Here is a 15669-nt window from a genome sequence, read left to right as displayed (position 1 = left end):
GCCCCATCGAGGGGAACCCCTGGGCAGTGCACTCCAGCTCTGACCTTGAGGCGACCTCCCTGTCCTGGGCTCAGACGCCAGGCAGCCTAGCACTACGAGACGGTGAGGCCCAGATGCCTGTGGGGGCTGCTGCCTCCTTGCCGTGCTCGGCGCTCCAGCTCTTTCCCCATAGAGACGCCCCGCACGCTCCAGGCACGGCTTGCACCAGCCTCTTTCGCAGACCAGCTGCTGGGTATCCGCTCTTTCATCTCTGTTCCTGGGGGGCCCTGGCTCCGCATCCTGTGCAAACACATCTGGACTTCTTCAGCCCACATGACAGGAACATCTGCTGCCAGGAAAAAAAAAAAAAAAAGACACAGCAGCCCTTTTGTAATCACGCCTAATCGTCTCCAGCCCCTGGGGCACTTGCATCTGGGTCATGGATTTAAGGACTTCCAAGATGTTTCTAGAAGCGTATTATTGCCTTCTGTGGTCCAGGCGGCAGCGAGAAGAAGGGTGTAGAAGCGGGTGCAGGGAACGGGACAGGGTGCAAGGGAGGGCAGGCGAGTGACACAGCGGATCCCCCTGTACCCCTTGGCCTCATTGCTTCGAGGGGCTCCTGCTGCCATCCACCTGCCACTAGCTCCATCTCTTTGCCGGAGGGTTTTTTCTGAAGCCCTAAAAGTCTGCTTTGCCAGAAGTGGGGGAATTAATTCCCACCTACGGAGCAGCCCTCAACAGGGACTGAGGGAGTGGGTGCAGACACGGCCCAGCTACCTTGCCCCTCGGCTGCGGTGACCAGGAGGCACCCGCTCTACAGGTGTCCTGGAGGTCCTGTGGGGGGAAGCTCCTGTTGGCCACGTGGGGGTTGACTCGATAACTTGCTCCTCTGGCTGCCTTCCCTCTCCTGCATTGCCTCCCTCCCCTCCCCCTGCTGGAAGTCCTGCATCGGCTGAATGTGCACCAGATCTGCCTCTCAGGAGCAGCTTTTGGGTGAACCCGTTCTGAGAGCAGTGATGGCAAATGTCAGCATCCGTGGGTTTATAGGTTGTTTTTAGGGCAGTTCAAACAGACACCAAGAATCTGTGGATGTTCTGGGACCTTAGGACAGGGGAGAGACACCACGGGGTGGAGATGAGCATATTGAAAGCAGAATTTCCTTGTTCTGGATCAGCTCTGAACTGACTGAAGTCCAGAAAACGCTCATAAACCAGCGTGTTGCAGGTGCAACAGCACAGCCGTGGAGGGAAAGAGTTCCTCTGTCCTCTCCGTCTCCCCCGGCACAGGAAAACGCTTCCTTGTTGGAATTTTAAGCCATTTGAACGTCTGTTCTCTGAGTCAGACATTTGGGCTGAATGTAGACGGCACATTTTGACATCAGAGAACATTGCATGAAGAGAAAGGGGAGAAACTGTAGGCTGAACATCAGCCAGATCCACAGCCGTGGGTCCTTCCCTCACGGCTGCCGTCAGTCAGGTGGCACTTCTCGACGTGGGTTCCTCAGCCTCCTGATTCAGCCAGTGTGACTGCCTGCCGGGTAATCTCGGCCGGGGCTGTGATTCAGTCAAGCATCGTGGAGGCCAATCTTATCATTTTACAAACAGGGGAGCCGTGCCCCAGGGACTTCATTGCCACGGGTCCCTTACTCACTCCCCAAAGCTCGCCCTGTTCTCGGGACCCCTTATGAACAAGCTTTGCAAATTTTCCTAATTTATTTCCATCTTGATAGCCCATCTCGTCCATCCGTTGTAGAGTTTATCGGGAATGGCCAAAGTGGAGACCGCCCCATTTCAGACCACCTGGAAGGACAGTGTGCTCGAGAGAGGGCTGACAGTAGGGAAAACGCATGAGCTCTCATTTGCAGTTGGTTGAAAGGACCAATAACAAACCACAGGCCGAGCTTCTGATACCTCAGGCTTTGCGACCTCACGAGGTGTGGAGGGGAGCTGGTTCTCATCTGGACAGATGGACTTGTTTGCAACTCCTTCTTTAGGTACCCCCGACGCATAATATCCTGTCCTGAGTGGGTGGCTGTGTCCCAAGTGACTGAACAGACCCCAAAGAAACACCTGCCACAGAGGTAGCAGCCTCTGTTCACAGAGCCAAGAGACTACTGTGTCACTGCCTCTTTGTCTAAGGGTTCAATTCTTTCTGTAAGCCGGCTGGGCCTAGGATTCGGAGAGCAAGTGAGAGAGGCCCATGCCAGGTTCCCTGCCGTCCTGCCTGAGAAGCTGCCGGCTGGGGTCTGGGGGAGAAGACAGGATAGGGATGGGCGGGATGCCAAAGCGTCTGCCCTGGATGTGTCACGGCGGTGCTTGATGCTGGCTCTTCTCCAGGAGCGGACGCTCATCTGAGAAGGCATCTTGCCCACCTGGGCTAACTCTTGGTCCCAGACTTGTCCAGTTTTCTTTCCAAGGAGAGGCAGCTTGCACTGCGCCTGCTTTGCAGTAGGCCACATGGCAGCGGGGGAGAGGGCAGCTGGAGGCGACACTGCAGGCTTTGCAGAGCATGCCAGCGCCATCCATGAGCCTTCACTCGAGCCCAGCCCCAGGCCAGGGCCTGTACAGAAAGAGAGCCTGAGACTCCAGAGATCCTCGGGGACAAGAGTGGCAGATGGCGGGCAGATGTCACCACGTTCTCTCCCGGGCCCCAAGCAGACGTAGCCCGTGGTATTCACGTTCAGCTGGCATAGAGCCTCAGAAACCTTCTCACCACTGCAACCCAGCGACCAACATTAAGACCCACAACTGGCATCCGAGACGAAACTTATTTTCCACGTCTGTCCTGGAAACTTACAGATTAACACGGATTCGTGGACATAGATAAACCCGTAACAGGTATGCAGATACTTTGATAAGAAATATTTAACCGTTAGCAGAGCAGAAGCGTCATTGACCTTGCCTAAAAGTTAAGGGTTTTGCCATACAGTAAGCCTTCGAATCAGAGTGTCATGTGATTCATGTCCTCGAATTTGGCACAAGGGCCATCCCCCTTTCAGTTGGGAGGATATGGCGATCCTCGCTAGGCTCTTCCTGAGGGGCCCTGGGATCCCTGTCCAGCTGATAACATCTGGATAGAGAGCAAGGCAGATAAGACTCACGTCTCCCTTCTCTGTAGGGTCTCTCCAGGCTGCTCTTCCTGCCTCCACCTCTCACTTCTCTCCTAAGCTCCCCTTAGGTAGGTGATCATGTAAATTAGCATCTCAACTAGGAGGAGGCACCATTAACAGTGACACCAGAACAAGAGGTAGAAACGAGACAAGTCCCAGGCAGCCGGGGCTGGGATTCCCACGGCCGCAGGCCCTGCACTTCTGTACGGGACTGTGTGTCTGTGTGAGCCAGACGTGTGTGTGTGTGTGTGTGTGTGTGTGTGAGATGAGTGGGCGTGCTACGGGGCAGTAAGAGAAAGTGCATCCCCCCCAGCCTGGGGTCAGTCCCTTCCATAGCCTGTGTCCCTCTGGCTTCTCCTGCCAGCTCTCCCTCAGGTGTGAGAGCACAGATCGATGGAGCTCCTGGCTGAGCTGACAAGGCTCCCAGGGGCTGGAGCCATTAATTAAGGCTGCCCCACTCTCAGCACAAGCCGAGTGCCTCTGAAGGACCTTTTAATTGCCACTTGAATGGGTAGCTCCCTTCCTTCTCTCAAAATCAAGGTTCTGCTCAGAAGCGATGGGAGCCGGCAGCTGGTGAGTTGTGGGAGCTGGTCTGTCCCGCAGGGGAAGCCCCCAGATCCTGGCAGACCAGGGGAAAGCTCCCCTCTGGGCATGTCTTCCCTGGGAGGCTGACTTCAGAATCTTCTGCCGCCACACAGGTGCTGACAAAATTCAGACAGTCACGGTGGAAAGGACGTCTGAGACCTTTGAGTCCCTCTGAAGTTCCCAGAGGGCCAGTGGCTTCCTGAGAGCTCAGGTGTCCTGGGAGCTTCCTTACCCTGGGAGGGGCAGGCTGTTCCAACTCGGGTCCTGCCCAGTGTCGCCGTGGATGGAGGGGACCCGGCTGCTGCTGCTGCTGGCCATGTGGAGTACAGGACAAAGGGCTGGACACGGTCGGCACTGGCTGAGCTTGGAGCCCTGTTCTGAGAGTCCTTGTTGAAAGAACCAGGCAGAAGACTCTCGGAACCAAGAGAGTGGAGCCCACAGAACCTGGAAACCAATCGCACAGAAAGCTCTGCATGGGCTTGGGCTCCAGGAGAATCCGGCCCACCCCAGGCAGCCCCTGGAGCAGCTGCCAGTGATGCTGTGACCTTGAAGCTGCCTGTCCCCTGAGACTCCCCACTGTGATTCCACGGCAGACCCAAACGCAGCGTCCAAGGCTGAATGGTAACTGTGCCCCCCTCCCCTCCGCCCTCACCCACGCCGCGGAGGAGGCGGCCGCTCAGTTCTGCCCAAACAGCCAATAAGGCAAAATTCACTCCTATTTGGAACGCAGTAGGATTCCAATTTTCAATGAATTTCCCTTCCTAAGGCCGCTTGGCTTCGCAGACGTGTGCTCTGCATTCTGGCCTGCTGACGGCAGAGCCGGCATGGAACCCCTGAGAGCTGGGCCTGGAAGCACCCGGCAGAGTCCTAAGTTTTTCAGGGAAAATGGGGAATGGATGATGGTGTGAATTTGGAGTGTGTGTGGGGTGAGAGGCCTGTGCGTGTCAGGGAGCAGATGAAGTGGAGGCTCAGCCCAGTGACAACAATGGGCACAATGATGTCAATAATTACACAGGTAGCAACCATCATCTTCCTCCTGCTTGCAGTGGCCGGGTGCCTTCATCCATCACCTTGGCCTGTCTTGCAGTCAGCTCCATTGGGTAGGTGGTACCATGGCCCCATCCTACAGATGAGAACACCGAGCACCAGAGAGGTTAGTTAATAAGGTCCCTCAGTGTCCCTAGAGGCAAACTAGGAAGGCTGCTGTCTGCCTTTGGGGGTCCCTGGATCTGTCACACTTAGGCAAGTAAGGCTGACAAGCTTCCAGGGAAGTGGGTTTTCAACCCTGAAGATGCTAAGAAGACTTCTGTGAGGCTGGTGTCGTGTGTCCTTCATTGCCCAGGGTGGTTCTTCATTTTCAAGGCTGCTGGAGAGCAGGGCGGGCCTGAGATGTATGACAGCTCTGCATAGTTACTTGTGCTCCCGACAACGTGGGTGGAGAGGGCAGCAGGCTATTGACTTGCAATCCAAGGGTTTTTGGGAGATGTCCCAGCACTTGATCAATATGGCAGCTCTGTCTTCATTAAGGTCCCAGCCAGGGGCAAGAACCAATCAGCTGAGTGCCCGGAGCCCCTGGGGTCACTGCTTTTCACTCGGGCACCCCAGGGCCAGGGCATTGAGTGCAGAGTGAGCTGGACAGGTGGGCGGTGTGCAAGCGTGCAGAGGGCACAGGCCCAGCTTTCTCTCTGCAGAGAAGTGCAAAATCAGCTTTCTGGCGGCAGGTGGCCAAGCCTGGCCCCTGCCATGCGAACAGCAGGAGGGCAGTGGGCAGCTCCTTTGGCCCCACCCTCCCCAGTGCCCACTGAACTGTGGCAAACAGGGACCACTCAGGCTGAAGCAGAGCAGGCCTGGCCTCCCTCCACAGAGCTCAGGTCGGCAGATGTGGGATGGGGTCCCTGTGTGGGGTTGGGAGGGGGAGCTGTCAGAAGAGCATGGAGAGAGAAAAACATTGTGTCAGTCTCTTGGCTGGAGATGACAGAAAACCCATCACAAAATGGCTTAAGAAAGACCAAAAGGAAAAGGATGTCTCTTACTGATTCTTTTCACTAAAATACCCAAGCCTGGCTGAATCCAGGAGCCTTGGTGATGTCATCAGGTTTGGGTCTCTCTCGATTTCTCAGCTCTGCTTCTTTCTTTGTTGGCTCCATGCTCAGGCAATTGAGGCAAGAAGGCAGACCGCATCGGGGAAAAAGAGTGAGCTTTTCTTCTTTAACCAATAAAAGCTGCATTCTGGGCCTGCCTCTCTTTGGCCTGATTTGGGTCTTGTGGTGATCCACGAACCAGTCCTGTGCCCGCTGATTGCCGGCTCCTGGAGCTGGGGGTGGGGTCAGCCCCACACGAAAGGGTCATGGGGAAACGGTGATGATGTCCAAGGCTCAAGAATGGGAATGGATGCTGGGTGGCCTAAGGAACCATCACGGCCCATTAAAGGGGACAGTATTAGCCTGGATGGGTCAGAAACCTGGTAGTTCTCCGACGGGGGTGTGTCCAGGAGAAGCCTGTGTCTGTGGGGCAGCGGGACAGGAAGGTGCACGCGTGTTGATGGGAAACTGAAGGATTCGCTCAGAGAGAGCACCATAAATAGACGCCTCCATAAATAAGACTGCCAGGCCTGCCTTCACCAGGGTGTCAGATGTGAGTCAATGGGTGTGTGTGTTGGAGGAGGGGGTCGGCCTGTTCCCTGGGAACATCTCATCCACAGACTCTAACAAGCCTAGTGCTTAGACGTTACAAGGTTTTCCACACCGTGTATCCGTGGACATTCTCCATCTTCCTGGGCAGCAAGTAAGGCTGTTACTCTTAGGCTCTCCACTCAACAGGTGAGACAGCACCTAACAGGTAAGTGGCCCTCCTCTAGGGCCAGGCTGCTGTGTGGACTTTGCTGTGTGACTTCAGACCAGATGCTCAACCTCTCTGTGCCTTGGCTTCTGCATTGGTAAGAGGAGCTGGCAGTAGTACCCACCATACAAGGTGTAGTGAGCTAAGTCAGTGAAATGTCAAGAACACCACTGGGTGCGTTATAGGAAGGCAGATCTGAGACTGGTATTTTGGACCTTTGAACTCGATGCTGAGGCCAGGCCAGCGATTTCCAGAGCCCATAGCCATGCGCTGCACGGCTCTGAATAAACCTCTCCGGTGGAAGTGTCTAGAGCTCTCCTGTGAGCATTCCTTCCTGCAGCCAGGAGTGTAAGCAAATCAGGGATCCTGTGGGAGCCCCCGCCGGTGCTGAGCTGGTGAGGCTGTGCTACGCCGTTATTAAAGGGCTTGGCTGACGCTGCAGTCTGGGCGAAGCTGGTGTGTGGGAGCTGGAGGCCCTCCTCCCCCTATTTCGGCCTGGGTCGAGGGCTCCAGAGGAGGCGGCTGAAGGTTTGGGGCTTCCCTTCTTCGAAAGGGAGACATGGACAATGTATAAGATGGTGCTCCGGACAACGGGGTGGGTGGAGACAGGTAGTGGGGCTGTTTGTCTGCTGGGGAAACAGGCAGTCTGCAGGCCCTGCTACCCAAGGGGGGTCCATGGGCCGCAGCCTCGGCACCGCCTGAGAACCTTGTTAGAATCGCAGACCCTCAGGCCTGCCCAGACTTATGCGTCAGAACTTGCTTTTTAATAAGATGAGTCGTTTGCACATTAATGTTCCAGAAGCGATGCTCTCATTATCTTCAGTCCGGGGAGGTTTCAGTCCCCCCGCAGCCATGCTGACGCTGCACCGAGTTCCAGAAACTAAGAGAAAGAACCTCGGGGACAAGTCAGAGGGCTCAGCTCTTCCCCCACCTTCCAGTGCTGCGTTGCCCAACGCGGCAGCCACCAGCTACGTGTGGCCGTTAAAGTTAAACGTAAACCAGTGGAAACGAAATACAAGGAAACGTCTTAGTCTCTCAGTCACCTAAGGCACGTTTCAGTGCTCAACAGCCACATGTGGCTAGCGGCTACTGTGGTGGGCAGCGCAGATCACAGCACGATTCCATCCTCACAGAAGCTTCCACCGGACAGCGCGGGTCTAGGGTTCAACTGTGTAGCCGCGGGAGACGGGCGGCCCAGCCAGTCCCAGCTCTCGCCAAATGGCAGCTTCCCTCTCGGGTGGCAGGGGAAGGTGGATGTCTATGACAAACACGCGAGGACAGATGTGTGGGCACTTGGAGCCATTATGCAATAACCAATAGCATATATAAAACATGTTATACATATCTATATTATATAGAACTTAGATATTATTATACACAATGATCTTTCCTATGAGGAATTGGCCACATGAGCATGGAGGCTGATTATGGGACTTTCCATGACCAGCCTTCTAGAAGCTGGAGGCCCAGGAAGGCCGGGGGTGCACTTTGAAGGCCGGAGAACCAGAGAGCTGAGAGTGTAGATTCTGGTTCGAGTCTGAAATCCTGTGGCCCAGACCTCCGAGGCCAGGGAAGGCCGACATCCCAGCTCAGATGGCCAGGCGTGGCACAGCTGCCCTGCTCAGTCTTTGTGTTCTGTTGGGCCCTCAACGGGTTGGAGGAGGCTCGCCCACGTGCTTTCCTCAGTTCAACAACTCAGATGCTAATTTCTTCCCAAAACACCCTTGTGGACGCACCCAGAAATAATGTCTAGCCAACTACCTGAGCACCCATGGCCCAGTCAAGTTGTCATATAAAACTAACCATCGTACTCTGTTAGATGACCCCCTCATGGGGCAGGGGCTGGAGAACTGTTCACCAGTGATCCTGTCCTCTTCCTCCTGGGCCCACCTTTCTGGGCTTTCCCCACAATCCCCCCACCAGACAGGTGGGCCAGGGGACTGAATTCTGGCCTACAGAACGTGGGCAGAAGGGAGGCTGCCACTCCCAGGCCTGGGCCGCCAAAAGGCTTCTCCCTGGCAGCCCAGCCAGATGCAGACAGCCCAGCAAAGGCTCTGTAGCCCCAGAAGAGAGCCGAGATATGGGATGAGTGAAGCCCTCAGCCCAGCAGCCCAGCAGGAACTGAATCCTGCCAGAGACCACAGAGGGAGCTTGGAAGTGGATCCTGTGCCAGTTGAGCCTTCAGATGAGACGCCAGCCCTGGCCGACACCTTGACTGCAGCCTGGAGACACCCTGAGATCGAGGATCTGGTTCAGCTATGCCTGGATTCCTGACCCAGAGAAGCTTTGAGATAAGAAATGTGTTGTTGTAAGCCATTAGGTTTTGGGGTATTTTTAAATGCAGCAATAGGTAACTAATATACCTACACAAGAACTGTGATGGAGGAGAGGAAATTGGTCCTGGTGGTCCAGCAGTGGGGTGATTGGGCTTGCGTTGGTGGTGGTGTGGGAAGTGGAAGAGAACAATGGCGCAAAGGTGAGACCTTGGGTGAAAGCAAGGACAGTGACGAGATGACCCCCGTGGGCCCTCTCAGGTGTACTGCTGGGAATGGCCCTGGCTGCAGCCCTGGAGATTCATGGGTCCTCAGGGGGGTGATGGCCCCCCAAGGCTGATGAGCTCTCACACTCCACGTTCTGTCCACGCAGCTATCAATATTAAAACGTGCCAGAGGAGAGACGGGGAAACGGGGCTGTGGGCAAGATACAGCTCTGAGCGGGGAGAGGAAACGAGAATGAATTTCCTTCTCCTTCCTGCTTCACTGAGTTTATTGCAGAAGGCGCTGCCAGCGAGAAGGAGCGGGGAGCTCATGCCTGCAAGCTGTGAGGGGGCTGGTTCCCCTGGAGGACCCCTAGAGAGCGCTGAGATGGGTACCACTCATCCTGGGTCCCGGCATTCTTCATGAGGCCCCCTGACAGTTTGAGCCCCTCCCCAGACCATCCTGGATGCCTGCTATTGAGCAGCGCTCTGGGCTTCCAGCCCTGCTGGTCCATCCTGGGGCAAAAATAAAAAAGAAGTTTAAAGGAATAAAGGAACATAAAAGCAAACAGAAGCGCCCTGTGTGGGTGGGTGTGGGTGCTTTTGGGGCTCTCCATTCTGGGGTCTCAGCCCTACAGCTCACAGGAGCCCACTCCTCCATCCCGGCACCTCTGGTCTCCCCCTCCGTCCGTTCTTCCCTGGAATCTCCTTTCCTTCTTTTCCATTCCTGCTGCTGGCACCCCATTCGCATACTGGTCATCACCCCCACTCCCTCCCTGTTCCAATGGTTGCCATGGCTCTCTGACAGCTCCCACCTCCCCCTTCCCTTCCCCCTCCCCGCGCTGTCCAATCCATGCTGCCGGCAGATTAATTTGGGGAATACTGCTTTGGATACATCACTTCCCTGTTTAACAATCTTCAATTTGTCCCAAACCACTGCAGGACCAAGTCAAGAAGCGTTGGCCTCACCTGCGGGCCCTCATGTTCCCCTGTCTACACGGCCTCCGAGGCCCGCCCCCTGAGCGCCCACCCGGCTGTGGGTGCCTCCCCCCATGTCCCCCCAAGTGCACCTTGAACCTTGGTCCTTTTCCACACTTCTCCCCTGCCCCCGGCAGGTCCTGACCAGCCCCCCGTCCCCTATCTTTTCCTGTACAAATTCTACCCCTCCCTCTTCAAAACCCAGGTCAAATCTTACCCCTCAGCAAATCCGTCCCTGACGGTTGGAGCCCTGAGCGCTTTCTCTGTCCTCTGAACTTACACGGTTTTAGCCTGTGCGAGTCGTTTGTTAATCCATCAGGCTCTGTGCCGCCTGGAGACACTGTTCTCTGTAGCCTTGTGCTGATGGTTAACCCTGTGGGAGTAATTTACATTTTCCTTGTTTATAGCTTGGCTTTGGGTCCCCTTGTGACCTCCTTGGGGGCGGATGCCATGACATCACGCCCCTGGCCTTCCTCACTGAGCCCAGCACTAAGTGTGGCCAAGCCAGGTGTGCAGGGTATTTGGCTGGATTTTCTTCTCTCCTTCCAGAAGTCCTGGGATACTGCCCCAGTTTCTCCATTCATTCATTCATTCATTGACATCGTCTTTGGGAGGGCATCTTTTCATGTTTGTCCTTAAATGGTGTTTCCTTGGGGTTCTGGCCTGAATCCTCTGCTTTTCTCATAGTCCACTCTCACCCTGAATAATCTCAGCTGCATCCCTTCTCTCCACCACCACCATGTGCATGCTGGGGGCTTCCCTGCGTTCACCGCTGGTTTCTCCCCTGATCTTCAGGCCCTGTGGCCAGCTCCCCAGTGGACTCTCAAGATGCGTGTCTCCAGAGCTTAGCCCAATGCCTCCCACAGAGTCAGAGCTCAAAGAGTGTTTCACTGGTTGAATGAATGAATGAATGAATGAATGGCTGCTGTTGTGCTGTGTTTCCAGGGCCCAATCACCTCACTTGGAATCCACCATTGCTACCTGCTGCCGGCACCTCCAAAGGCTGCTTGGTTTCCACCTGCCCACCTCCTCCTCCTCTGCAGAGCCCCTGGCCTCCTTCAGGTGGGTGTATCATGTGGCCTCCTTGTCCTGACTCCTGGGTGGCCCCTCTGTCAGTTTTAATCCTCCAGCGGCCCCTTGCCTCCCCCTCATCCTTCCCTCCCCCTCAACATTCCAGCTGAGTCCCCGGAAACCTCCCCATGATGCTCTCCTGTCCCCACCCTCCTTAATTCTCTCTTTCTCCTCCACACCACCTGCACACCTGCTCCAGCCAGACGACTCTGCAGCCACCTCCTGCCTCTGCTGCATCCCCCTCCAGGGACCACCCCCACCAGCGGGGCACAGCCTGCAAGAAGTGCCTCTTAACCTTTGCGTGTGTGAAGGGGACGTGTCCACAAGACCCTGGGGCGGGTCCTGAGTCCAGGCGGGATCTCTGCACGGAGCGGACGTCCCAGCCACGCTCTCCTCCCCACAAAGGGGGGACGGCCGTGGCTGTGAGGTGGACATCTATCACCCAGGCCAGACTTGAAGACGCACAATCAGGGCCCCTGCTCCACGAGGAGGGCCCCTAAGACAGACACAGATGTATATTGACTCGTGCGGGAGAGAGCTAAAGTCTCGAGACTCCCGTGTAAATGTCAGGGACACTGCAGGGCAGAGATGGGCGCCCTGCGGGGAGGTGGAGGGGTTGGTGGGCCGAGGAGGATGGAGAAGAGTGAGTAGGAGATATGTGGAGAAGCGTGTTCCACTGGATAGAAGTGGAGACCTGTCAGTCACCCAGTTGCCACCTCCCCTTCCAGATTCCGGACCTCTGCACGGGGCCTTCTCCTGCGAGCCCAGGCCTCGCTCTGTTTGGACAGCTCTGCCAGCATCAGTGGTTACCACTGCTCTCCTGGCCTCTGGTATGAGTTTCCTGGGGCTGCTGTAACAAATTATGATAAGCTGAGTGGCTTAAAACAACAGAAATTCATTTTCTCACATTCTGGAGGCCAGAAGTCCAAAGTCAGTTTCAATGGGCCAAAATCAAGGCGTGGGCAGGACCACGGCCCCTTGTGGGCTCTGGGGAAGGACTCTTTTCCCTCACCTCCTGGTAGCTGCCCCTCCTTGCCCTGTGGCTGCACCATTCCAGTCCCTGCCTCTGTGGTGGCAATGCATGATCCTCTTCTGTCTGCAGTCAAATCTCCCTCTTTCTCCCTTTATGAGGATTCTTGCGATTGCACTTGGGGCTGCCCAGATAATCTGGAATAATCTCTTCATCTCAGGAACCTTAATTTAGTCACATGTGTAAAGTCCCTTTTTTTGGCCATGTAAGGTAACATTCCTAGGTTCCAGGGACTAGGATGTGGATATCTCTCGGGTGCTATTACTCTGCCTACCATATCCCCTTAGCCCCCTGCAGATTATACGGGTGCTTCTCCATCAGAGGTCTACGGAGGGAGGTGATGTGTCTGGTACCCCCTCTTTCCTACACCCTCCGCTCAGTGACGATGGCTGCTGGTCCGCTCCTCTCTCCCTCTTCCTTCCTCTTTGCTCTCACTTTGGAGTCCCCAGAGCCATTTGGGTTTGGAACCAGTGCTCCACGTCCCTGGAGTAAGCAAGCATGAAACCTCAGTCCCTCTGTCACTCCATCAGAAGGATCCACACTGGGGCAGCCGGTGTCCCTTCAATGGATAAGCTGCAGCCTCCTTGGGTGTTGAGTGTCTTGGTTGGAGATGATGAGGATCAGGGGCTGAGGACCCAGTCCCAGCCCCTTTGTCTCCCTGAACATTCACAAAGGAAGGAAGTGTGCTGGCCAGGGCTCCTGGACCCATCAGATCAAAGAGAGCAACTGGATCACTGCCCCCTCCTCATCTCTCCCTGCGTAGCTCCCGCCCAATCACATGATGAAAATCTCACAGATGTACTCAAAGGAGGCGAGGGCAGAGTGGCTGGAGATCAGTGCCCTATACTGCTGAGATGGCCAACCCCTCAATGCACGCTTGGGGACTGGGTTTGGCAGGGCAGACAGCAACAGAGGGCATGAGAAAGGGTTGGAGGGAGGAAGAGTCTGGGGAGGAAGAATAATTGCAACATGAAGAGCAGAAAGAGTGCGTGATCTGAAGCCAAAAGAACCGGGTTCAAGGCCCTCTGTGTGACCTTGGAGAAGTCACTTAACTTCTCTGAGTCTCACTCAGCTCATCTGACAACTGGTGAATAACAATGCCTCCCTAATAGGGTGGCTGTAAAGATCATTGGGATAAGGTATATGGATCAATTTTGTAAATGCTCTCCACATGCAAAGAATTTCTATGATCCCAATCTCTGTATCCTATTAGCTAAGTTATAAACCCATGGTGATACGGAGAGGCTTCTGGAACCAGGTGAGGGTTGGTGACTCTTGCCACTCTAGGTTCTAAGGCCATGGAGGGAGGCTGGTGGACAATATGGGGAAACTCTAAATTCATTCATCTGTAATGAAGGGACGGGGTGGGGAGCAGAGCCTTCCTCACCTGACTTTGCTGCTGTTTGTTATTCTCGGGACAAAGTTCCCCGAGCTGATGCTGCTTGAAGCAGGGCTGTCTGGAGTGATGGCTTGACAGGATGATGGATGGGGACCAGGCACGGCTTCTGACACCGCAGCACATACTCTGCATTCTTTATCTGGGGCTGCTGCCGGCGGAAGGCTGCAAATAAGCTCTCCAGCTACAGGGATCGCTGATAAAAGTCCACTGTGGGTGCGGAGACGATCATACTGGATTCAACAGCGCGCAGGCCTGGGAGGCGAGGGGCATGTTGGGAGCGGAGGGCTGCCGCTGAGGAAATTTTCCCTGAGCCTGGAGGCTCTGGCACTGGAATTCCATAAAAGTCACTGGTCTGAGCGGAGACTCAAACCATCTCTGACATCCAATTGTCTTTTCCATTTGTGAGTCAAGGAAAATTACATGGGCCGTGCTGCAGCCAAGAGGCCGAGACCTCAGTGCTCGAGTCTGTTTGGTTTTATTGAGATGTTACGTTTCCCCCTTGGGGACTTGTGGGTGGGGAGCCAGCTCGGTGGCCTGGCTCAATTTTAGGGCCTCCAGCTGATTCATCAGGACCTGCTGACGCCCAGTGGTAAACAGATAACCCTGTGCCCCTCACAGGTTTAGGAAAACGTGGCTCAAATCCTCAATGTCTTGCCTGTAGCCACCCCTGGGGACCTTATCTGGGCAGACATAGATACAAAACATAGCCCTGCACCATTTCCCAGGAACCACCCACTGGCTTCAGAAATTTTGTGAGTTTAGTAAGACCCTGAGAGATGCAGCCTTCTGAGCTGCCTGCCTCGGCCTCACCCCCCTGATCCCGGCTCTGCCCTTTCTCTCCTTGCAATGCAGCCAGCGAACTCCTCCCTGCCTTCTGGAGGGCCGCTCTGGCTCATGAGGCTCCCAGACTCGGCTCTTGCCTCCAGCAGCCTTACAGGCTGGTCTCTCTCGGAGGAATCTTCTCTCAGCTGCTGAGAGAATAAACAGCACCCGTTGTGTTGTGCATGCTACTAGCTAAGCTGTGGTGTTCCTGCCGTGGCTTGAGCGCTCTTGTATGGGTTTTTATGTATTGACCCATTCGATCCTCTCAGTGAGAGTGGGCTGTGCTCACCCCATTCTACAGGTGAGAAAACTAAGCCCCAGATCAGTTAAGTCCAGTGGCCAAGGTCACACAGTAAACCCAGGAAGTCTGGCTCCCATCTCCTTGTCATGACCACTACCCTGGATGTAAATGGGCCCCCGAGAGCCCTCGCCCAGCCATTTGTGCCTGGGGAGCCCTTCCAGAGGAGGCAAGCGAACTTGCCGATCCCAGTCCCGCCCCAGGTCCTGTTAAGAGCTTTTTTCCCTGTTGCCCCAACAATGTGTTGCTCCCAAGGGCAATGGTTGTGAGGGGTGGGGGCTGAGTGACCCATGTTTGACCCTGACCTTGCTCCCTGCTCCTGGCTCTGACCTCAGCTAATCCCCTAAGGAGAGAGAGCACCTTCTTGATACACATCTGAGACGTCCAGGACTCACCTCTGTGTTCCCCTCTGTCTGGAAGGAGATCAGGCTGCAGGCACGGTTTGATGTTCTCTGCCGGGCCCCAGGAGCCTCCATCCCAGAACAGAGGGGAACCTGCTCAGGTGAGTTTGGGGCGCACACCCCACTCCTCCCATGATTGCAGTTTTGACACAGTTTTAAATTAGCCTTTCTGCCCAGATTCTGGAGAGACCCACCTGCTCTTCCAAACATCCTGTCATCCCAGATTCTTGGCTCCTGGTTTGTGCCTGCTCTTCTGAAGCTTCCCTGACATGCTGGATTACCCATCTCCTGCCTGAATGTGACGCCTGCTCACCTCAGGAGCCTCACCCTCCAACTCGGGGACCCAACGAGCAGGGACAGCCCGGCAGCGCGAGGTAGGAGGGAGAGGACAGGGAGCTGGCTAGCCAGACAGACCGAGGTTCAGAGTCTTCGTCCTCCCCTTGCAAAACGTGCTGCTGGAAAGTCACTGGACTCCGTGCCTCCATTTGCTCATCTGTAACTAGGGCCAAGGAGAATGCCTTCCTCGTCCTGGCCTTGTGGGTTTGAGAGGACGCAGTGCCTGTGAGCTCTCGGCACGCGAGAGTGCCTGTCAGCCCGGCACGCGGCAGAGTATCGATCCCATTTCCCTCCTCTTGAGCACCTCGACTCTCCCCGACCGCTCTCCTCCCTTTCCTCTTCCTCAT

At 55.4% G+C, this 15669-nt stretch overlaps 1 long non-coding RNA gene across 1 annotated transcript; it reads left to right on the top strand.

Moving 5' to 3' along the window:
• Window positions 1–4682: 4682 nt before the first annotated feature.
• Window positions 4683–13205, top strand: LOC139074180 (uncharacterized). Its single transcript, XR_011523718.1, has 3 exons — window positions 4683–4826; window positions 10911–11027; window positions 11236–13205. It is a non-coding gene; the product is annotated as an uncharacterized lncRNA (long non-coding RNA).
• The last annotated feature ends 2464 nt before the right edge of the window (window positions 13206–15669 follow it).

The sequence above is a fragment of the Equus przewalskii genome, chromosome 10 (assembly GCF_037783145.1).
Source record: "Equus przewalskii isolate Varuska chromosome 10, EquPr2, whole genome shotgun sequence".
NCBI lineage: Eukaryota > Metazoa > Chordata > Mammalia > Perissodactyla > Equidae > Equus > Equus przewalskii.
This window is presented reverse-complemented; position numbering and strand designations above follow the sequence as displayed.